At 38.6% G+C, this 22,285-nt stretch overlaps 1 protein-coding gene and 1 pseudogene across 3 annotated transcripts in view; one reads left to right on the top strand and one right to left on the bottom strand.

Annotated features, from left to right (window-relative positions):
- PDSS2 (decaprenyl diphosphate synthase subunit 2) overlaps window positions 1–22,285 on the bottom strand; it is a 229,263-nt gene that overhangs the window by 47,793 nt on the left and 159,185 nt on the right. The window lies entirely within an intron of this gene.
- LOC119059385 (protein SPO16 homolog) lies at window positions 298–3,129 on the top strand (annotated as a pseudogene).

Genomic DNA, 22,285 nt, shown 5'->3' with positions numbered 1-22,285 from the left:
AGTCATGTATGCAATTTAAACTTGCTAGGAACAACTTTTAAAAAGTGGAATAAGGTGAAATTAATCTTAGTGCCATATTTTATCTATCCCCAAATAACCAAAATATTATTTCTATAAATAGTGAATGTAAATTATATGAGATATTTTCTATTTTTCATATAAACCTTTCAAAATCGGTGTGTATTTGATACTTATAGCACACCACTAGCACATTCCAAGCACTCGACAGGCACAGGGGCCAGTGGCTAGCCTACTGGACAGCTCCGCTCTGTAAAGGGAACTCTGAGGACAAGAGAGATGAAGTAAGTATAGGAAACGATGTTCACTTTATGGTGTTGCTTTGAAACCTTTAACTAGAATCCACTGAGAAGGATTAATTAACCAAAACATTTTATTTTTTTTCTCTAAGTATATTTTATTGATCATGCTATTATAGTCATTCCAATTTTTCCACCTTTGCCCTCCTCCACTCAGTACCCCCCTTCCCTCCAACAATTTCCCCCTCAGTTTATGTCCATGGGTCATGCATGTAAGTTCTTTGGCTTCTCCATTTCCTGTACTATTCTTAGCATCCTCCTGTCTATTTTGTACCTACGAACTATGCTCCTTAATCCCTGTACCTTTCCCTCCCTCTCCCCACTGATAACCCTCCATGTGATCTCCATTTCTGTGGTTCTGTTCCTGTTCTAGTTGTTTGCTTAGTTTGTTTTTTTTCAGATTCAGTAATTGATAGTTGTGAGTTTGTTGTCATTTTAGTGTTCATATTTTTTATCTTCTTTTTCTTAAATAAGTCTCTTTAACATTTCATATAGTAAGAGCTTAGTGATGATACATTCCTTTAGCTTTACCTTGTCTGGGAAGCACTTTATCTGCCCTTCCATTCTAAATGACAGCTTTACTGGATAGAGTAATCTAGGTTGTAGGTCCTTCCTTTTCATGATTTTGAATACTTCTTGCCAGTCCTTTCTATTCTGCAAAGTTTCTTTTGAGAAATCAGCTGATAGTCTTATGGGAACTCCTTTGTAGGTAACTCTCTGCTTTTCTTTTGCTGCTTTTAAGATTCTCTCTTTATCTTTAACCTTGGCATTTTAATTATGATGGGTCTTGGCAAAACGCTTTACTTTCTGGTATACATACCATAATCCTTCTTTCACCATTATTTGAGGGCAAAATAAAAAATGGTAAGAAAACTTTCAAATGAATCATTAAAACGTCAGCTCAGATTTAGCCCCACCTCTTTTACCATGCTGAAGGGAATCTTCAGTCCATTGGCCAAATTCTCAGCTTAATTTTACTAAACCTTTAAACAACAACAGAGTTCCACTTATGACAACAGTTGCAGACATGCAACAGAACACTGTGTAATAATCAGACAAGTTAAACAGAAGAGAAGCAGTGAATAAAATTAAGGCCTCTTTTACAAAACATTAGGTATAAATATATTTATACCTAATAAAAACATTTCAGGATGCACAAAGGTGATATAGTATATTACTAAACCAAAGATAAAAACCATATTATCTCTCCATATATACTAAAGAAGTATTTGACAAAATTCCACTCCTATTCTTGATAAGGAAACAACACCGAAGAAAACAGGAGCAGTTGTGCATTTTGTTAACATGATGTGTGTGCGTGCATGCATGGGCACGTGCACACCTAACGCAGCAAGTACTTTAGGGAAACACATGAGCCTTCCTTCCTAAGATCAGAAACAAGACAGGGATGCGCACAACACCACTGCCTATAACAATGCAACAGAAGAGGCAAGAAAGGACAAACATATACAATTTAGGAGTTTATCACTATTTGAAGCCAATATAACTGTATACTGGCAAGTAACTAGAGACTCAACTGAAAAACTACTACAAACAAGATAATTCCGTAGGTAGCAGCATATAAAATGTAACAGGGTCTTTTCTTCTATTATATCTATGAAAACAAAGGTTAAACTTAGAAATGTTCAGAATTGATATGAAGAAAATGTTAAAATACTAATGAATGAACAAAAGTAACTGGAATGAATATAAAGACATTATGTTTAAAGACAGTAAGATCTAACTTCATAGTTATGCCAATAAAACTAACCCCTTCACCCAAACAGGGAAGCTGACTGAAAAATTCACATGGAAAACAAACAAACAAACAAAGAAACAAATAAGAATAGATAGAAAAACCATGGCGAAAAAAAAAGTACAGGGCAAGGTGAGGGATAGGGTGACAAGCAACAGAATAAGGGTGGAAACTAGAAAGTGGAGGTGAATAGATAGTAAGAGTGCCCAGAAGGATGCAACACCACCAATCTGATTTGGGGGCTTCTGACCAATGAAAAAAACGTCCACCTCCTGGAAGCTTCACTCTTCGTGTTGGTGAGGCTATAAAGAAACAGGCCTCTCAAACGTGGCTGATAGCTGTGGAGGATGGGTAGAAATTTCCCAATATCTATCAAAATCAGAAATACATTTGTTCTGTGACCCAGCAATCCCAGTCCCAGGAATTATTGCTACATATAAGCCCACACACAGGAAGTGAAATACATACAAGGTTATACAGTCTATTGTTCACCCAGCTGCAAGGGTGATCATTTAAAACCGTAAGCCAGGACAACCACCCCTATTATTAGCTCATGTCCTAAGAGCTGTGAAGTTACAATTACCCTAGAAAATTGAGGCCACGAGGTTTGGTATTCAGATTTAGTGGAAAATGGATCAAATATATTTTCTCTTACTGGAGTTACATTTTATTGATAGATGCTAAAGAGTGCTTTGTATCAGCTGAAGAAATATTTCTAGGCAAAATTGGGAAGTATATTAACATTCACAAAAAGTTTTTTTGTTTCTGTCTGCTGCCCTCCATGGGTCTAAGCAATGAAAATTCATGTTTAGGATTCAGCAAGAGGTCCTGGGTAGCAACTTAGAGACACTTCCATTACACAACACAAGTAGTTGTGCCACACAAGTAGTAAATGCTACTAATCTTCTGTGCACTATAGCTAAGATCACCTCCAAACCATACATAGATCACATCTGCTAAAGAATGATAAGAGCTAAAACCTACATCATCGAGCAAAGTCCTGTTTGGAAAACACTTCAAAAGATGAAACTGAGTAATTCATTTAACCTGAATTAGAGTATCAATTACAAATGTTCTTTAGGAAGAATATTAAAATAATTAGACCAGTTGAATATTAATCTTCAAATATGTACTTGTTTTAAAGATTTACAGAATTTAAAATAATAAAATATATACAATTAAAAGTGAAAAAATAAAGCCCCACAAGCCAGACGGAACCTTCGTGCTGTTTCTCGGATGCTCCAGGCTCAGTCCTCTGTGAGGCCTCTGCACAGGCTATGGCTCCATCGTGCACGTTCGTTCCCCAGACGTCTGCACAGCTCCATACCTCACTGTTTTTAGGTCTGTAATCAAATTTCAATTCTACACCCCTCCCCATCACTTCCCCTCTCTTTACCCTGTTTAAACACTTTTTTCCTTGATACTACTGAACCCCTGATTGTTGAATGGTTTGTTGCTTGCCCTCTTTACTAGAGTGTTAGCAACATGAAAGCAAAGACTTTGTTTTTCCTTCTGCTGAATTAGTAGCACTCAATAGAATGCATTGCGTGTGCAATAAATACTTGCTGAACCTTTATCTTTCTCTTGGTGTCTTTCTCTTTCCCTTCTACCTTCCCATCTCCTTCTTAAATCTGACATAATAAGGAACAGAAATAATTCTCCTTGAATGCCTTCCTTCTGCCCACAGAATCAAGATGAACTCTACAGCACAGCATGCAAGGACCTCCTGTTTGATACCCAGCAACAGTCCACCATCTCCTACCCCACATATTCCCCTTGAGGCTAGTATTTCAGCAATACAGGACAATTTGCAGATTCTTCTTTAAAAAAAGATTTTATTTATCTATTCATTTTTAGAGAGGGGGAAGGTAGGAAGAGAGGGAGAGAAACAGTGATGTGTGTGGTTGCCTCTCATGTGCCCCCAACTAGGGGCCTGGCCTGCAAGCCAGGCATGTGCCCTGACTGGGCATCAAACCAGCGACCCTTTGGTTCACGGGCTGGCACTCAATCCACTGAGCCACACTAGCCAGGGCAATTTTCAGATTCTTGAAAAAAAAATGTATTTTCACACTTGTGTGAATTTAACAATATCATTTCTTTCAAAGGGAATATCATCTTATCCCATTTTCTGCCCATTAAATTGAAGATATCCTGTTCAAATATCAATTCTTTGAGAAGCATTCGCAAATATTCCCACAAATACTTTCCTCTTTAGACTAACATTTCCTTATATTTCAACATAGCTCTTAATTCTCTCTCAATTGTATGATTTCTTATTTGTGTTTCCTTGAGCACTGGATATAGGTTTTAGTCACCTTTATATTCTTCATTACTTAGGCCATCTTTAATTTTCAACAAAAGTTTGCTAAATGAATAGACTACATTTACCTATTGCATTTATTAAATAGTTGCATTTTCTTTAAAAAAATTTTAAAAGCTAATGAGATGTATCCATACAATAGAATGCTACTCAGCAACAAAAAGGAAGGAATTGCTATGCCACAAATGAACCTCAAAAATATTAAGCTGAGTGAAATGAGCCAGCCACAGAAAACCACACATTGTCCACTGCATTTATCTCCGTTGCAGATTAGTGGTTGCTTGGGCTGGGGGCGAGGACTAAAAATAGCCATGAGGGACCTTATGGGGGCATGTTTGAAATATTCTAAAAACTGATTTACGGTGATGATTGCATCACTCAATAAAGTTACTAAAAATCATTAAATTGTATGGTTAAAATGGTTTATGATATCAAATATATCTCAATAAAGTTGTTCAAAAAGAAAAAAGGTGATGGGTAATTTTACATTTCTTGGTCTCAAATGCTTAAAATAACATTTAAAAACATTTATACAACTCTCAGTCAACTTTTTGTGGTTTGAATACTACCCTCCTTTAATCATACAACACACATTTATTTAGGTTCTACTATGGGTCAGTTTCTGTGTCTTCAAGAAGCTCACTGTTCAGCAACGGCATACATATATGTGTATCTGTATCCATATCTTTGTATGTAGATGTAAATATCTAGATAAATCAACACAGTTCTGTGGCACAAAGGCATGAGCAGAGCAACGACGACGGGTCAGGTACAGAATGTCCTCAGAGTGGAAAGCCCCAGGTGCCTAGCAACAGGTAGAAGTGGGAAAACAAGGACCTCACCCCCAGGGTGGACCTTTCCTTTCCTAGCATGTTAATTGTTGGCCATGCCATTCAGACCCCCTGACCTTTCATATTATTGGTCATGTGATTTGGACCCTTCCTTGACTTCGCCTCCCCTGGCATATCACTAGTCATGTGGTAACGCCCTTGGAGGAGGAACAAGAGGGCCGAAGAGTGGCCTCATGTGACTCCCAGGCAGGCCCTTGAGTGGCCACTCCCTTAAGCATTAACCCTTAGGGATAACATCTAGGTCGTAGTTGTGTTTCAGCTCCAGGACCAGAAAAGCAGCAAAATCAAACAAGTGATGCCATGGCTGACATCAGGACCAGCTGTGATGACTCTGGTACTGATCAATCTAGTGCAGATCACAAACCTGAGAGGACACACCTGGAAAGCTGAAGAATATTCAGCTGAGATCCTTCCCTGGGACCTTCCCTGAAATTCCTCACCTTTGGAGAGCAGATAAAACGCCTTCAGGAGGAAGGATCCAATGGGCTGGCTCTCTCTGTGGAGCACTCCTGCCCCTTTGCCCACCCCTTTTCCCCAGGCCTGTTTTCTTTGCCTTTTTCTCCTAAGCTCCAAAGGCCCTTCTTGTGCCTCTGTAATTTGTTTTGTGAGCCTACTCCTTCTACGGCTCACTTCTTCTACCTCTGTGCCCTTCTCTCTCTCTCTCTCTTTTTTTTAAGATTTTATTTATTTATTTTTAGAGAAAGGAGAAGGGAAAGAGAGGAGAGGAACATCAATGTGTGGTTGCCTTTCATGCGCCCTCTACTGGGGACATGACCTGCAAGCCAGGCACGAGCCCTGACTAGGAATCAAACCAGCAACACTTTGATTCATAGGCCGGCAGTCAATCCAGTGAGCCACACAGGGCCCTCTGCACCTTTCTAAGTAAATTTTCTCTTATAGTTTGAGTCTTGGCTCTGAATTCTTTTTTAGCCAGGACTCAAATATAGAGGTTGCTGGACTGATTCCAGTTGCCAGTAACTGGTGCCATTTTGCTGCCAACAGTTATATTTCAGAATAATTCTTGCAGGATATCCAATGATCAAAGATTAGTTTTGTTCATTATATTTTCCTTATTTTTGATGAAGACATTTTATTATTCATCATTTCTACATTTTCAATTATGCAATACACGTTCACTGGGAAAAAAATGAAAAATCCAAATAACCAAGTAACAATTAATTTATAGTCCCCTGAAATCTGCTACCATAAGTTAATCAGGTCATAAATTAATAATTATGTTCCTAAGTTAATCAGAAATTTTATACTCTGAACATTAAATTATTATTATGAAAGTGGCTACAAATGAAACACAGTGCCTACATTCATTTTCATCAGCTTGTCATGTATATATTAGGAGAGCATGCTCTATTACAAGGAAAAATACCAAGACGCTGGTTGGCTAACCATATCCAAACTGGTATCTTCAGAGCAGACATAGAGAATTGGTGGGACATGAATGGACGCAGTCAGGGTAAATGAGATCTAGATATATTTACAGCATTGACTTACATATGTGCAAGTTTTACTGAAGATTTATTACATATAAAAGGAAGATACATTCAATGGATATTTATTTTTGATGGGATTCTCTTTTTTCAGAAAGGAGTATGTATGCCAACATATCTATCAGACCGTCAGACAGAAGTACATTGATTTAAAAAATCTAGGTCTCTTACTCTCACATGATCTTTTTGCTTAAGTAAAGCTCATTCGGAAAATACCAGAGCTTGCAAGAGGACGTTTGCACGAGCTTGTGGCACTGGCGGTTTTGCTCACATGTAATATGCTGCTATGCTACTGAGATGTCTGGGTGATGTGTACTTTGAGTTGCTTTTTGAACAGTAGTAATACATTTGTACACACCTACTCACATGACACCAAAGTGTATTTGTAAAAGGGGCTGCTTGGGATTAAAGGTCTGGTCCATGGCCACCAAAAAAAGGCCAACTAATTGACCCAGGAAGATGTCAAAGTCCCAACTAGAACCCGCCAAGCCAAACTTCTACCTTTCACATTACTGGAAGAAATTGGAAAAACTAAGGAATTGACTATCTGTTGAATTAAAAGTACTTTAGGGAAAGTATGCAAATATTTCCTGTTCTCATGCTTCCTACTACAGATTCATACTCTGAGCCACTATATAAATACAGCATAAATTTGAGTTTGATAAGAGACTGGGTCTCTTTAATGCCACATTAGAGCATTTACATTTTTTTAATTTACTTTTTTTAAAGAAAGAGGAAACAGGGTGGGGGGTAGAGAGAAAGATAGCAAGAGAAAGAAAGAGGGAGAAAGTTACAAAGAAACACTAATCACTTGTTGTTTCACTTATTTATGCCCTGACTGGGGATCGAACCCTCAACCTTGGCATATTGGGACAATGCTCCAACCAACTAAGCTGTCTGGCCAGGGCCAATGCAGTAGATCATTTAAAATATTTGCTATATTTTAAATATTTGAGTTGCCCTTTTTCAGCTATTTTGAAAAGCTAAACAAGAGCCGAAACAGTTTGCTAGCCTTATTTTTTAATTTTTTTTACAGTCAAGCTCCAGAAATTTTCAATAAAGCCTTTCTCAATTTAGGGAAAAGAAGGCAGCAAGGGGGACAATAGAATCCAATATTTCCTGGGAGCTAACTATATAATGATACTTTCATATTCATTATTATATTAGCTCTCAAAAATTTAATTATCATTATTCCCACTTAATAGGTAAGGAGATTTCAAGAAAGTCTTTTGACTAAGATTAGACATTAGTGAGTGGCAGAGATGGGTCTCAGAAGTATAGCAATTGGATTCTGCTTTGCTTAATATATACTAGAAATACATGCAAAATATCTTTTACAGTTTAAAAGGTAGGTTTTATTTAAGAGTAAATGATATGTTTCAGCTATGTATCAAAAAGCATTTTAAACCTGTAAATTCAGTCTTTAGTAATATCCAAGAGTCTAACCAAAGAGATCCAAAAGTTTGGAGTAAACAAGTAACAAGATTACACATAGCAGAGAGCATAAGTGTTTTTTCAGGAATCCTAAGAAAGGGAAAAAAGAATATTATGTTAACAGCATCATTTAACAAAATGAAATAATTTGGTCGGATTTATGATCTAATCACATTTGAAAGAGTAAAGTAGGTATCTGGAAACTTTACATCTATGTAAATCAAGGAAAAGAAACTGGTAAGATTTGAAATATGTACATAACTTGTTTTTTTTCCTTTTTTTTTTTTAAATATTTTTAACTTTTTTTTTTTTTAAGATTTTTATTTATTTATCTTTAGAGGGGAAGGGTAGGAGAGAGGAGGAGAAATATCAATGTATGGTTGCCTCTCGTGTGTCCCCTGCTGGGTACTGGCCTGCAGGGAACCAGCCTGCAACCCAGGCATGTGCCCTGACTGGGAATCGAACCGTGATTGTCTAGTTCACAGGCCTGCGCTCAATCCACTGAGATACACCAGCCAGGGCTTTTTTTTCCTTTTTAAAAATGATCTTTACCTGAGGACACTTTTCACTGTCTTTTAGAGAGAAAGGAAGGGAGAAAGAGAAACATCCACGTGCGATAAAAGCATCAATTGGTTGCCTCTGTATGCACCTAGACCGGGGATGGAACTCACAATGTAGGTATGTGCCCTGAACAGAACTGAACTGCAATTGAATTACAGGATGATTGATACTCTAACAAAGCGACACTGGTGAAGGCTAAAGTTTGTTTTTAAAAGTGCTTCTACACAATAGATAGAGCTATTAAAATTTTACTCGACAATTAGAGTAGGGCTGCCAGGGAATGTAAAAACCAGGAATTCTCTGGTCTAGGGCCAGCCAGCATCTCCTCACTAGTCAGTTCTTGCTGAGATGTACGGGGACGGTCATGCTGAAAAGGGGTCAGTATTAAGAAGGGAAGACTATTTAACAGCGCAAATCCTTCAGCAGGGGTATCCCTGGGATGGGGGAAGCTTTCAACAGCTAGAGGGCAGCAGATAGTCTTCAGATGGGTTTTACAGTAGAGCAGAAGGGAGTGCTAATTCTTTGAGATGAACAAACTAGACAAGCACCAAAGGGAAACCTGGCTTGCTGTGAAGTGCTGTGTATGCTGGTGCTTGACATACCATATAAAAGCAGGTTCATTCAATTGATTTGTGTGTATGTGTTTGTGTGTGTGTGTGCATGCACGCTTATTATATGCCAGGCATTGTTGACAGGTCTAGGAGTAATTCCTAATCACTCTTTATAATTAGGCATTAATTAGACATTACTCCTTAACCTTTAGTAGAAGTTCAGCAGGGAAGAAACACAGTAAACAGTTAGAAAGTAGTCTGGTATGTGAAAAGAAAGCTATACGTACAGTATAAAGAAGGGAGTGAATAGTTCTATCAAGAAATGGTTAAAGAAGGCTTCCATTGTAGGGACAGGGTTGTTAGCTGAGTTTGTTTTTGAACAATAAGCTGAAATTGGCCAGAAAGATAAGGTAGGGATGACTCTGGGGCATCAATATTAGTTCCATATTGTTGAAGCACACAGGTGGATAGGTAGGTGAAGAGAGACTAATCAGGTTGTTAAGAGGTCTAGAGGTTTGGATCTTGTTTAGGTAACAGGAAACTTTTCAGCAGGAAATATGATTACATGTACAATTTAGATGGATTGCTCCAGAGATGGTTTAGACTGGAGGGGCAGCAGCTAGAAGATCCACTAAGGGGTGAAGGGCTATATTCTAGATGAGCCGGGATGAGGCACAATGGTGGCCGGGGATTAAGAGGCAGGAGCAATATGAGCTGCTCACAAAGTAAAATAAGACAAGCTAGGAAGTGTGGACACAACAGTCACTAACCTGGGACCCACCTCCCTCTTCCTCCTTATTTTATTCAAATAGTCATTGCTCTTGCCAAGAGTTAATTTAGGAATACAAGTTCTGTCCAGAAAAAGTCCAGCCATTGTTAATATAATGAGAATGGTTTGTGCAACACTGATGTCACCTGGCAGCCAAGGAGAGTGGACTGGAATGCACATGTGTGAACAATGGTGACTTCACTGTACTAGTCAGTAGGGGTGGTAAATGTTGTTGAGTGAGAATGTGTACTGTGTGGTCACTGCATTAAAAGTGACAGCAAGTAGTACAACGAAAATTTGAGTACATCAAATTTTGTGTTAAGCTTGAACATTCCTCTGTGGGAACTATTGGGATGATTCAGAAGACCGTATCTATGGGCAACTGGTGATTGGCAGCTTCATCATGACAACATGCACACTTGTGTATCACATCTTGTGCAGAGTTCTTTGGCGAAACATCAAATCACCAGGTAATTACCTGTGTGAGGTCCCTAAGTGCCTACTTTGAAGAGGAATGAGGCTCATTGTCCTATGTACAATGTTTCTTGTATCTTTTTAAATAAATTTCTCTATTTTTCATATTAATGACTGAATACTTTCTGGATAGACCTCGTTGTATACTTTGGTTTGATTCTAGGCAATGGGACATGAGGGGGGTCTACCAGACAGCTCCTAGAAAGAGACCCAGGTAGAAGTGGCAACTTTTTCCTTTTGATGTTGCTCTGTCTTGATGAGTCACACCTAAGACTGCTGTAGCCAAATTGCCACCAGCCCAATAATAAAAGAGAACTCTAGGAGGCAAAGTAGAGACAGAGAAAATCTTAGTATCATGGAGACATCAGGTTGACTATCCCTGATGCCTGACTACTTCTGTGTGCTTAATGTAAAATGCATTCCCTTACCATTAAATCTATTTAATTGGGTTTTCCTTTTTTTTTTGTAGTTGAAAGCATTTCAATAAGTTCATTCCTTAAGATGACAAATGTTTACACTATATGAAGTTTACCCATGCCAACATTGACTAAAATACTTTAAGAAAAATTTCCATTGAATGGTGTACTAGCTATCCATTACCACATAACAAATTACTCTGAAACCTAGAATCTTAAAATAACAGCCATAACAAAGGACTGGAGAATCTGCTCTCAAGCTCATCAAGTTGTTGGAAGTCGGTGTTAGTTCACTGCCACAGGGATGGACAAGTCCATAGGGCTGCTCACATGGCAGGTGATCCAACAGTGAGAATGAAAGCATACTCCAAAAGAAAATGCCACAATCTCTTATAACCTAATCTTAGAAGTGACACGCCACTTCTGCTGTGTGCTACTGATCACACAGACCAATCCTGCACGAGGTGGGAAGGGGCCACCCAAGGACGCTAGGTGGTGGGGCTCACCGAGGGCCATCTTGGGTGCTGGCTACTACAGACGGAGCCTATGATTATATTACTGGGCCAACAGGTCTGAACAGTTTAGTCTCTTAAAACATTCTGCAAGTTGTTTTATAGAAAGGTTCTTCTAATGTGCACACTGACCAGCCAAGTGTGAGATTGTCTCGCCACTAAATAGAATTATTGTTCTATTGTGAGTTTAATAGGTAAAAAGTGGCCTTTCTTTTAAATACGGGAAGTCACTTCATTTGCTAGTCAATTGAATTTCCTCCATTTATTCATTTGTTAAAGATTTACTGAGTTCCCTGACCAATGTGGCTCAGTTGGTTGGGTGTCATCTCACAAAATGAAAGGTCACGGTTCAATCCTCGGTCAGGGTGCATGCCTGAGATGTGGGTTCAGTCATGAGTTGGGTGCATACAAGAAGCAACCAACAGAGGTTTCTCTCTCACAACCATCTTTCTCTCCCTTCTTCTCCCTCTCTTTAAAAATAAATCAATCAAATCTTTAAAAAAATTTACTGAGTATCTTCTATGTACAAGGCATCATTCTAATTGCTCATGCCAGTGAGTAAAACCAGTTCTTGTACTCATAGTTCTTATAGTCTAGTAGGGGAACCAGACAATCAGGTAACTTCACAAATAGACACATACCTACAAACTGAGATACTTCCAATGGGGGAAGTGAACCTGACTGAGACTGAGGAAGTGACACTTGAACTGACTTAGGAAAGATAAAGAAGGGACATATCATAAAGAAGATGAAGAAGTATGTTCTAGGTTTCAAGGACTGCACACACAAAGCAGAATGGACTGTCTGAGGAATCGGAGATGGCTACTGGGGCTAAGCGGCAGACAAGTGAGGGTGAGAACGATTCAAGACAAGGCTGGAGGGGCAGACTGGCATCAGACTATGCAGGCTCCTTTGGGTCACCTTTAGGATTTTGGTCTATATCCCAAGAGGGATAGGATGTCTCTGGAGATTGAACTGCTGGCACAACAGTATCATAGAGAACAGAGAGAGAAACACTGATCAGCTGCTTCCCATATGTGCCCTGACTGAGGATCAAACCTACAACCTAAGTATATACCCTGACTAGGAATCAAATCCAAATTTGCAGTCTTTTGGTGTATGGGTATGGGATGATGCTCCAACCGACACAGAGCATATTAGTATTTTGAGATCCCTGGTAGTATGACGAAAAGACTAAAAGATAGGAGGACTGTATTCAGGAAGGTGAAAGAGGAGGTTATTGGAGTAGCTCAAGCAAGAGATGATGGAATCTTAGACCATGCAAAAGGGGTAGGCATGGGAGTGCAACCAGGCTGCAGTTTGTGTCCCCGACGGTGCGGGAGATGGCATAAACCAGGTACTGCTCTCGACTGCTGCTACGAATTCGATGTGTATGTCCCTGCAAAATTCACAAGTTGAAGCCATAACTGCCAGTGTGTTTATATTTAGAGTAAGAGAGTAATCAAGGTTAAATGAAGTCATAAGGGTGGAGTCCTGATCTGACAGGAATAGCGTCCTTAATAAGAAGAAACACCAGGCTTGTTTTGCTCACTCTCCCCAGGTACGTGTACGGGACAGCGAGAAGCTGGCCATCTGCAGCCAGGAAGAGAGCTCTCGCCAAAAACTAACTGGCCAGAACCTTCATCTTGGACTTCTAGTTTTCAGAACTGTGAAAAGATAAATTTCTGTTATTTAAGCCACACAGTCTATGATATTCTGTTATGGCAGCCTGAGTTGGCAAATATAACTACATTCTTATAAATCTTAGGATTCAATCAGCAATGTTTTGAAAGTATATTTATACTGTTCCTTGCAACATCTTTTCACCATGTTCTTAACAAACCAGCGTATTAAAGGCTATTATACTGCCTTCAAATTTGTTGGAAAGATCTATATTCTGGTTGTCTATCTCTGTTTAAGGTGGATAGTAAACCACCTTAAACTTAGTGGCATAATACAACCACCATTTTATTGTGCTCACAGATTCCGTGGGTCAGGAATTCAGAAAGGGAACAGAGAAGATGGCCTGTCTCTGTTTCATGATGTCTGGGCCCTCAGCTGGCCCTGAGAAGCTGGGGATGATTCAAAAGGCTGGAGGCAGAACAACTGAGATATCACGAGTCCACTTGCAGTGAGATGGCTTATACACCTGCACATCGATCAGGCCCACCTGGGACTGATGACTGCAGCACCTCCCCATGGTCTCTCTATGTGGCTTCTCACAGCAGGCGGTTAAGCTCTGAGGGGGGGCGGACAGGGGGAGTGTTCAGCAGAGTGAGCACTCCGAGACACCCTTTTATGGCCCAGCCTGAGAAGCTGAGAAGTCAGGTAGTATCACTTCTACATCCTCCATTGGTTGAGACGCTCACAATCCCACTGCGATTCACAGGAAAGGGACAGATCCTCATCACTTGATGGGAGGTGATGAGAGGAGAATTAAAAAATTTGTGATATATATTTTTAAACCACCATAATCTACTTTTGAAAAGATGACTTAGGAGAGCAACTTCCTCTGCACACCCCCCCCCCCCCCCCCCCGTTATCCTCTGGCTAAGGTGGTGACACAGGAGATGCCCTGAGGCAACTACAGGGTCAGGCTGCTGAGAGGCAGAGGTACTAAGGATGACTGCTAAGTTTTCGAGCTGAGCGTCTGAATGAACAGTGGTACTCTTTGTGAAGACAGAGAACAACGGAACAGTTTGGGAGGGAAGAGCATATATCTGGTCTTCATATGTACTGAGTTTGAGATGCCTGCGATACCCCTGAGTGGAAATAGTGAGTAAGCAGCACAATATTTAGCTCTACGTCTCAGTAATCTGGGATGGAGATATAAACGGGCTCACTGGCACACAGACAGATGGTAATTGAAGGCTTGGGCTTCATTTTCTGAATGGTCTATTCTTGTTCTGGGATCAGAATGGCATTCTATTAAACAATTTACATGCTTAATAGTGATGTTTCATCTCCCAGGCAAATAAACTGCCTTTTAAGATGTTTTGCTGTGATAGCCATCAGTGAGTGCCTAGAGTACCTCTAAATGGTATATAAATTCAATTTAACATTTAACAAATAAAAAATTCACCAGCCAGACCCACTCTAAACTTGAGGGTCTACTTAATCAAAAGGGCCATTATATGTACTAAGCTTATTCAGTCACCAGTAGCTTTCTGCCTTCTTAATATCTGTATCAACCTTTACAGCCTTTGTACATCTAACCCAATACTCCTGTATTTGATTTCTAATATGCTTTCTTCACAATACATTTGCTGCTTTTTTCTTTAAATAAAAACATTTTGTGGATTAAAAAATATATACTATTATATTTTAAATGTAGTAGTGGGTACCTAGGTGTATTATTATTATTTAAACTGTATATATGTCATATAAACTCTCTTTTGTATACTTGATACATTTTAAAACAATTAAATAACACTCAATAGCCTTTAAATCTGAATAAATTCAACACTTTTATTTGCAATGAATGATTAAAGACTGTGTCAACTTTATGAGAAAAATGTTGTTAGTATAATTCTAGGTATTTATCACTACCACCAGCATCTTTAAAGTCTTGAATGTGTGAGTGGTATAAGTTTGAACAGATGCCCAGCAATCCATAAAGCATGACGTGGCATGTTTTACTAGCTCGTTAATACATGTCTTGTGTATAGTGTGAGGGACAGGTTATGATTAAATACACTGGTGAAACACACCCCAGAGTATCTCAATGCTTTTATACAGCACTCACTGTTTTATTTTTAAACCCCTTGATATATACTTGAATGTTTTCTTTTAAAGATAGTTTCTACATGTAGTTTTTACATATACTGTGGGATATTTTTAACTTCAAAGAATGGATAATAAAGTTTTCCTATTTCTAATCTACAAAAGAAAACTCTCAGTATGAATTCCCTTCTACTTTGATAAGGTTAATTAGCTTCTTTGAACTCAAACTCACCGATTTCTTATCTATAGTCAACCTCCCCTGTCTACCTTCCTCGCTTTTATGAGATTAGTTTGCAGAACCCTAGGTTTCCCATCATTACCGTTGCTCCTGTTTGCATACTGCACTCTAATGCCTCCACATAAAACACTTTACTCCTCTCTGGCTGCCTGAGGATCAACTGCTGTCATGAACAACATGGGAACTATCCCAACCAGCAAGTTCATGATCAACCAAATACATCAGTGGAGGTGAATGGTCTTTGATGTCCTTCATCCTGAATAGGCAACAGTACCTAAGACAAACATTTAAGAAAAGCTCACTAAAATGTACAAGACTACACTGGATGTCATCTTTGTATCTAGATTCAAAACCCATTGTGCTGGTGGCAACACAACTGGCTTCAGCATAATTTACGATCATAAACGCAAACACAGACCCAAAAGACATGGCCTGCATGAAAAGAAAAAGACTTCAGGAAAACAGTGAAGGAAACATTGGTCTTTGTGGTCCCTCTGCCATTATCAGTGGTGATTGTGCAGATTTTTCATACTAGGAGAAATAAACTATGAAGACTTTAAGAAAGAGAAACACACACACACATGCAAGTCCACCGTAGGTACTTCAGAAACAGTCCTGACATGGGGTTCCTGAAATTCCGAGTACTAACCATTTGCTCTCTGCAGCCTGGGGAGCATGGCATTCCAGTAACTTAGTGGTTCCCAGCCTGGAAGGCAGGACCCAGGTCCTCAGGATGGAAGCCTCAAATCAACTCCTCAAACCAACCCAGTGACAGGCTTGGCCTAGACCTGCACGTCCCCACAGGCTCTCTGACTCTGGTTCACTAGTCAGTGCCTTCAAACAACAACTATTTATTATTGCTCATGGGCAGATCAACTAAGATTCAGCTAATCCAGCCAGACTGGTGGCTCTGTTTCTCACACATGGGCCACCAGTGTCTGTGTTGGCTGGAGAGACTGCTCCAAGTGTCTCTCCTTGCTCTTGGGCCAGCAGTTTAGTCGGGGTGTGTTTTTCTCACGGTGTTGGCAGAGGCCCAAGAGAACCTCCAACTGGACAAAGCAAGTCAAATGGCTGGACCCATAGTTAAAGGGCACATAAGTATACCTGCCCCACTCACAGGTTCATTGATCCTTTTAAAAATCATCATTCTTCTCTAGCAAGGACTTTCTGCTCCAGGTCCGACTACAACTTTGTGTCCATCTCAGCTCTCAATATAGGTCCTCACAGTTCCATGGAAAAATACATGGATACGTACATTACTTATCTATATTATTTCTCACAATTTCTATGGGTCAGAATTCTGAAATGGCTCAGCTGGGTAGTTCTAGCTTGGGGCTGCTCATGAAAGACTAGAACTGCTATAGTCTGCTGATGAGGAGACTGAAATAAACCTGTATAAATACCCTGTATTTCTAATTATTGCCTACTACTTTGTAAAATGTATGACTCTTTCATCTGGAGGGTCTGTCAGCACCTCAACATTAATCTGACATCTACTACACTCATCCACTTCTCTCTAACCAACCCTCTTTTATGTCAAATCCATTATCATTTCTTTCTGGTTGACCAGATGCAAAACAGTGGTGCCATTTTTGATTTCTTATTCTTATAGCTAAAGTACCCAATAGACACACTAAAAGAAGCACTGAGGGCACCAGCAACACAGAGGTACTATAAAAATTATTGGAGAAAATTTTATGTTATTTTTTCAAAAGTCATTACAACAAAAATCAAAAAATAAAACCATCAGGACTGGTACTCCTAGCAAGATGGAACAACAATACTGGATTTGCTCTTGCCTGAAACTACTAAAACACAGGACAAAATGTATGAAAAACAAGAGCGTTTAAGATATTTGAAATCTGGCAACAAAGGACAGTGATCTCTGAGAGAGAACGCAAGGCTGCAGTGGAGCCTAACGGTTACCCTGAGTTGAGAAGATGGATTTGAGTGTCTAGAGAGGCAACAGGGGTTAGAATTAGCAACTGGAGTTCACAGGACAGAGTATGAGAGATGAAAGATCTGTTCGGACAGTCTTGGAGGTGTACAGAGGGTTTCCCTGAAGTCTTCAGCTAAGTGTTATCAATACATGGGGGCAAAGAAAATATCAAAATCTGGGAACAGACTCGTGCAAAGGAGCAGAGGGAGTAATCCCTGCAGCTCACAGAGGGCCGTCAGTAGTTCCTGCTCCCACCAGTCAGAGAGGGAAAACTCATAATTCACAGGGTATCAATCAAGTACTCAGAACGATTTGCCTTAGCTGTGGGGAAATAGCCCTAGACTAACTGCTACTCTGATCCTGCCTAGTAAAAGCTTAAAAGTAAGACCTCAAATGATCAAACTATCTCCAGTAACTTAACTTCATTCCAGAAGAAAGCTCAAAAATATTTATAGAGACACACAAATACCTAGCATCCAACAATATAAAATTCATGGTGTCTGGTATCCAATAAAAAAATAAGCAAGCATGCAGAACAAAATCAGGAAAATGTAACACATAATGAGGAAAAATAAGTCAATTAAAATCAACTCTGAAATGACACAAATGATAGAATTAGTAGACAGGGATCTAAAACAGTTTCATAACTATATTCCATATGGTCTAGGAGCTAGAAGAAACACTGAACATGTTAAGTAGAAACATGGAAAATAAAAATTGGTGAACTTGAATGCAAACCAATAGAAATGATCTAAAATAAAATGCAAAGACAAAAATACTGGAAAAAAGAAAAGAATATAGCATCAGTTGATTATGGGATAACTTCAAGCAGCCTATTGCATATGTAATTGGAGTCTCTGTGAAAGAAGAGAGAGGAGGAAAGACAGAAAAATATTTAAAGAAGTAATTACCAAAAATTTTCCAAATTTCATAAAAATAATAAACACACAGATCCAAGAAGTTCAATGAACCCCAAGCATAAGAATAAGAGGAAAAAAGTGACATTAAGGCACATTGTAATCCAATCGCTCAAAACCAGTGGTAAAGAGAAAACTGTAAAAATAGCTATGAAGTCTAGACACATTATACATAGAAGAACAAAGATGAGGATGACAACAGCTTTCTTGTTGGAAACAATGTAAGAAGACAATAAAGAAGTATCTTTAAAACACAAAAGAAAAAAATTTCAACCTTGAATTCTATAGCCAGTGAAACACTTTTCAAAAACAGATCAAACTAAAGGCTCTTTCAGACACATGAACGGAGAGGACTGGTCGCCAGCAGCACACCTGCACTATAAGCAATGCCAAACAAAATCTTTTAGGAAGAGGAAAAATAATACCACATGGAAATCTGGACTGATACAAAGAATCACTGAAAATGAAAAGCACTGAAAATGTGCATTATGTGGGTAAATATAAAAGACATTTTAGAAAATTAAAATCTCTTTAAAATATAATCAAATGTTTAAAGCAAAAACAGTAACAATGTATTATGGGATTTACAACATACAAGTATCCCCTGCTTTTCAAAGGTTTGTGTTACACCATTTTGCTTTTATGAAAGACCTACACTGGTACCTATTTTTATTAAATGAAAAAATCTGAAGAGGATTTTTGTTTTTATAGAAAAAGGCAAAAAAGTGTAAATAGCATTTAGCAACTGCTTAGCAGTCAGTCATTACAGAAGCAACATGGACCAGAGCAGTGAGAGCAGCGCCACCCAGCTTCTTCCCTGGGAACTACACTCAGCATCTCAGCATCAAGTTGCTGTTAGGCACAGTTCAATATCTTTGAACTGTGTCTGTGAGCATCTGTGCTTCGTCTAGATTTGTTTTGTGTATCCTTTAGCAAGATGTTCATCCTGAAGTATCAGAAAAGCCTAAGAAAGCTTGTAAGGGTGTTACATTTAGTGCAAAACTGGATGTAACTAAGCATATCAATTATGGTTAATGAAATAAAGACATTGCGCAAGAGTTGAACTTGCCTGTGTCCACCATTCCTACCACTTGCATGCAGCAGAGAGAAAGATTCTTGAACGCTGCCAAAGTTACTACTCATTATGCTGGTAGCAAAGTGGTCTCTTCTAGTCAGCACCCAGTGAGAGATAAAATGGAAAGTCTACTGTCTGAGTGGACCGATGGGTGTACAAAGTACTGTGTTCTGGTAAATTATTTATAGTTAAGGAGAAATTGGTCAGTCTTTTTAATAAGATGAAAGAGAAAGCACTGGATGATAATGATGATGACAGTGTTGCAAAAGTGGTGATCGTGGGTGGCTTGATCAGTGTTTGTGGGGAGGGCAGCTTCGTAGCTTAAAGGTCACTGGAAAGAGTGCTGCAGCTGTCACTGATGGGGCTGAGAAGTTCCCAGAACTGAAGGAAATAATTACAGAAAATGCTTATTTGTATAAACAAGTGTTTAACTGTAATAAAAGTAAAATTTATTGGAAAAAATTGCTGAGCAAGACATTTATTTATATTAAAAAAAAGGAGGCTAAGAGACACAAGGCATCAAAGGACAGGTTTACCCTACTCCTATTATTAATGCTACTGGAGATGTTTTCCTTAAGCCTCCACTAGTGTGCCACTGAGAAAATCAGAGGGCACTTAAAGGTATTGATAAGAAGAAATAAATAGCCTCACAGTTTTTAAAGCAATTGAATTTGTAGTAAAAAACAACAACAACACACTTTCCCAAAAAGAAAGCTCCGGATGGCTTCACTAGTTAATTCTATCAAACATTTAAGAAAGAAATAGTACTAATTCTACAAAAAAATTCTTCTAAAAATGAAAAAGATGAAAATGTTTCCTAATTCATTTTGAGGCTGGCATCATTGTGATATTCACACTGGACAAAGACATTATAAAGAACTAAAAATAACAGACCAAAATCCCTCATGAATACAAATGCAGATGCTTGATCATTAACAAAATTTTAGCCTGTCAAGTCCTAGAATATATTAAAAAAAGATTGCATCATGATCAAGTTAAATTTAACTCAGGAATGCAAGGCTGGTTTAAAATCAACCAATTCATCAACAGACTAGAAAATAATCTAAAAGAGAAAATTTAAAAAAATATGATTACATCAATAGAATAAAACTGTCAGGATCCAATATTAATTCCTGATAAAAACTCTCAGGAAATTAGGAATATAAGGAAACTTCTTTACTAATCAAAAGTCCCTACAAAAACAAAAGCCTATATCTCACTTAGTGGTAAAACACTGAATGTTTTCCTTGTAGCATCAGGAGCAAAGCAAGGACATTCTTTCTCACCACCTGAACATTGTACTGAAGGTTCTAGTTGTTGGGTCTGAGATTAGATTTTACCCTATGTATAACCTAATGGGTTAGCCTGTTACTGTTTCATGGATCAGAGACAAAGGACTTTATTATTCATGCTCTCTTATCTCAATCACTAAATATGGTATTAGTGCTACCTTCTGGCCTTATAATAATTATGCATGTGATAAAACCTACCTTTCCCCATTATTCTCATTATTTCTTTATTTATTTATTCCAACTTTCCAGTGCACTTTTCTACAACAGACCATGCTACTGACACAGGGAGTAAAAGCATCTCTACCTAATACACACAAACACAGGGAGGCTGCCAAAATGAGGAGACAAAAAAACATGGCCAAACGGAAGTTCAGGTCAAAACTCCAGAAAAAGAGCTAAACAAATGGAGATAAGTAACCTATCAGATGCAGAGTTCAAAACACTGGTTATGAGGATGCTCAAGGAACTTGGTGAAGACCTCAACAGTATAAAAAAGACTCAGAAATGAAGGATACACTGATTTAAATAAAGAACAATTTACAGAGAAACAACAGTAGAGTAGATGAAGCTGAGAATCCAATCAATGATTTGGGCCATAAGGAAGGAAAAAAAAACAACCAATCAGAACAATGACAAGAAAAAATAATCCAAAAAAATGAGGATAGTTGTTCTCTTGGAACAACTTCAAGAGATACAACATTTGCATCATAGAGGTACCAAAAGGAAAAGAGAAAGAGCAAGTAATTGGAAGTCTATTTGAAAAAATAATAAAAGAAAACATCCTTAATTTGGTGAAGGAAAAAGACATGCAAGTCCAGGAAGCACAAAGAGTCCCAAACAAGATGGATGCAAAGAAGGCCACTCCAAGACACATCATAATTAAAATGTCAAAGGTTGAAGATAAAGAGAGAATCTTAAAAGCATCAAGAGAAAAGCAGTTTGTTACCTACAGGGGAGCTCCCATAATACTGTCAGCTGACTTCTCAAAAGCAACTCTGTAGGCTAGAAGGAATTGGTAAGACATATTCAAAGTCATGAAAAACAGGGACCTACAGCCAAGATTTCTTGATCCAGCAAAGCCATCATTTAGAATTGAAGGCCTATAAAGAGCTTCCCAGACAAGAAAAAACAAAGGAGTTCATCATCACCAAACCACTATTATACAAAATGTTAAAGGGACTTATTTAAGAAAAAGAAGAACAAAACTATGAGCAATAAAAATGGTAAAAAACATGAATCTACCAACAATTAAATCTAAAAACCAAACTAAGCAAATGAGAACAGAGACAGAATCATTGGTACTGAGAGTATTTTGATGGTTGCCAGATAGGAGGAGGGTGTGGAGGAATGGGTGAAGAGATGAGAGGTTTAAGAAGTACAAGTAGGTGGTTACAGAATAGCCATGGGGATGTAAAGTACAGTATAGGAAATGGAGTAGCCAAAGAGCTCATATGCATGACCCATAGACATGAACAATGGTAGGGGGACTGCCTGAGGGAGTAGGGGCTGCTGAGCAGAGGCGAGCAAATTGGGAAAAATCAGGACAACTGTAATAGCATAATCAATAAAATATAATAAAAATATTTATTGTGTACAGTGAGTAACATGAGTACAATGTACAAGGCAGCTTGATTG

This window comes from Artibeus jamaicensis, unplaced genomic scaffold (genome assembly GCF_021234435.1).
Source record: "Artibeus jamaicensis isolate MK-2021 breed Jamaican fruit bat unplaced genomic scaffold, CSHL_Jam_final contig_387, whole genome shotgun sequence".
Lineage (NCBI taxonomy): Eukaryota > Metazoa > Chordata > Mammalia > Chiroptera > Phyllostomidae > Artibeus > Artibeus jamaicensis.
This window is presented reverse-complemented; position numbering and strand designations above follow the sequence as displayed.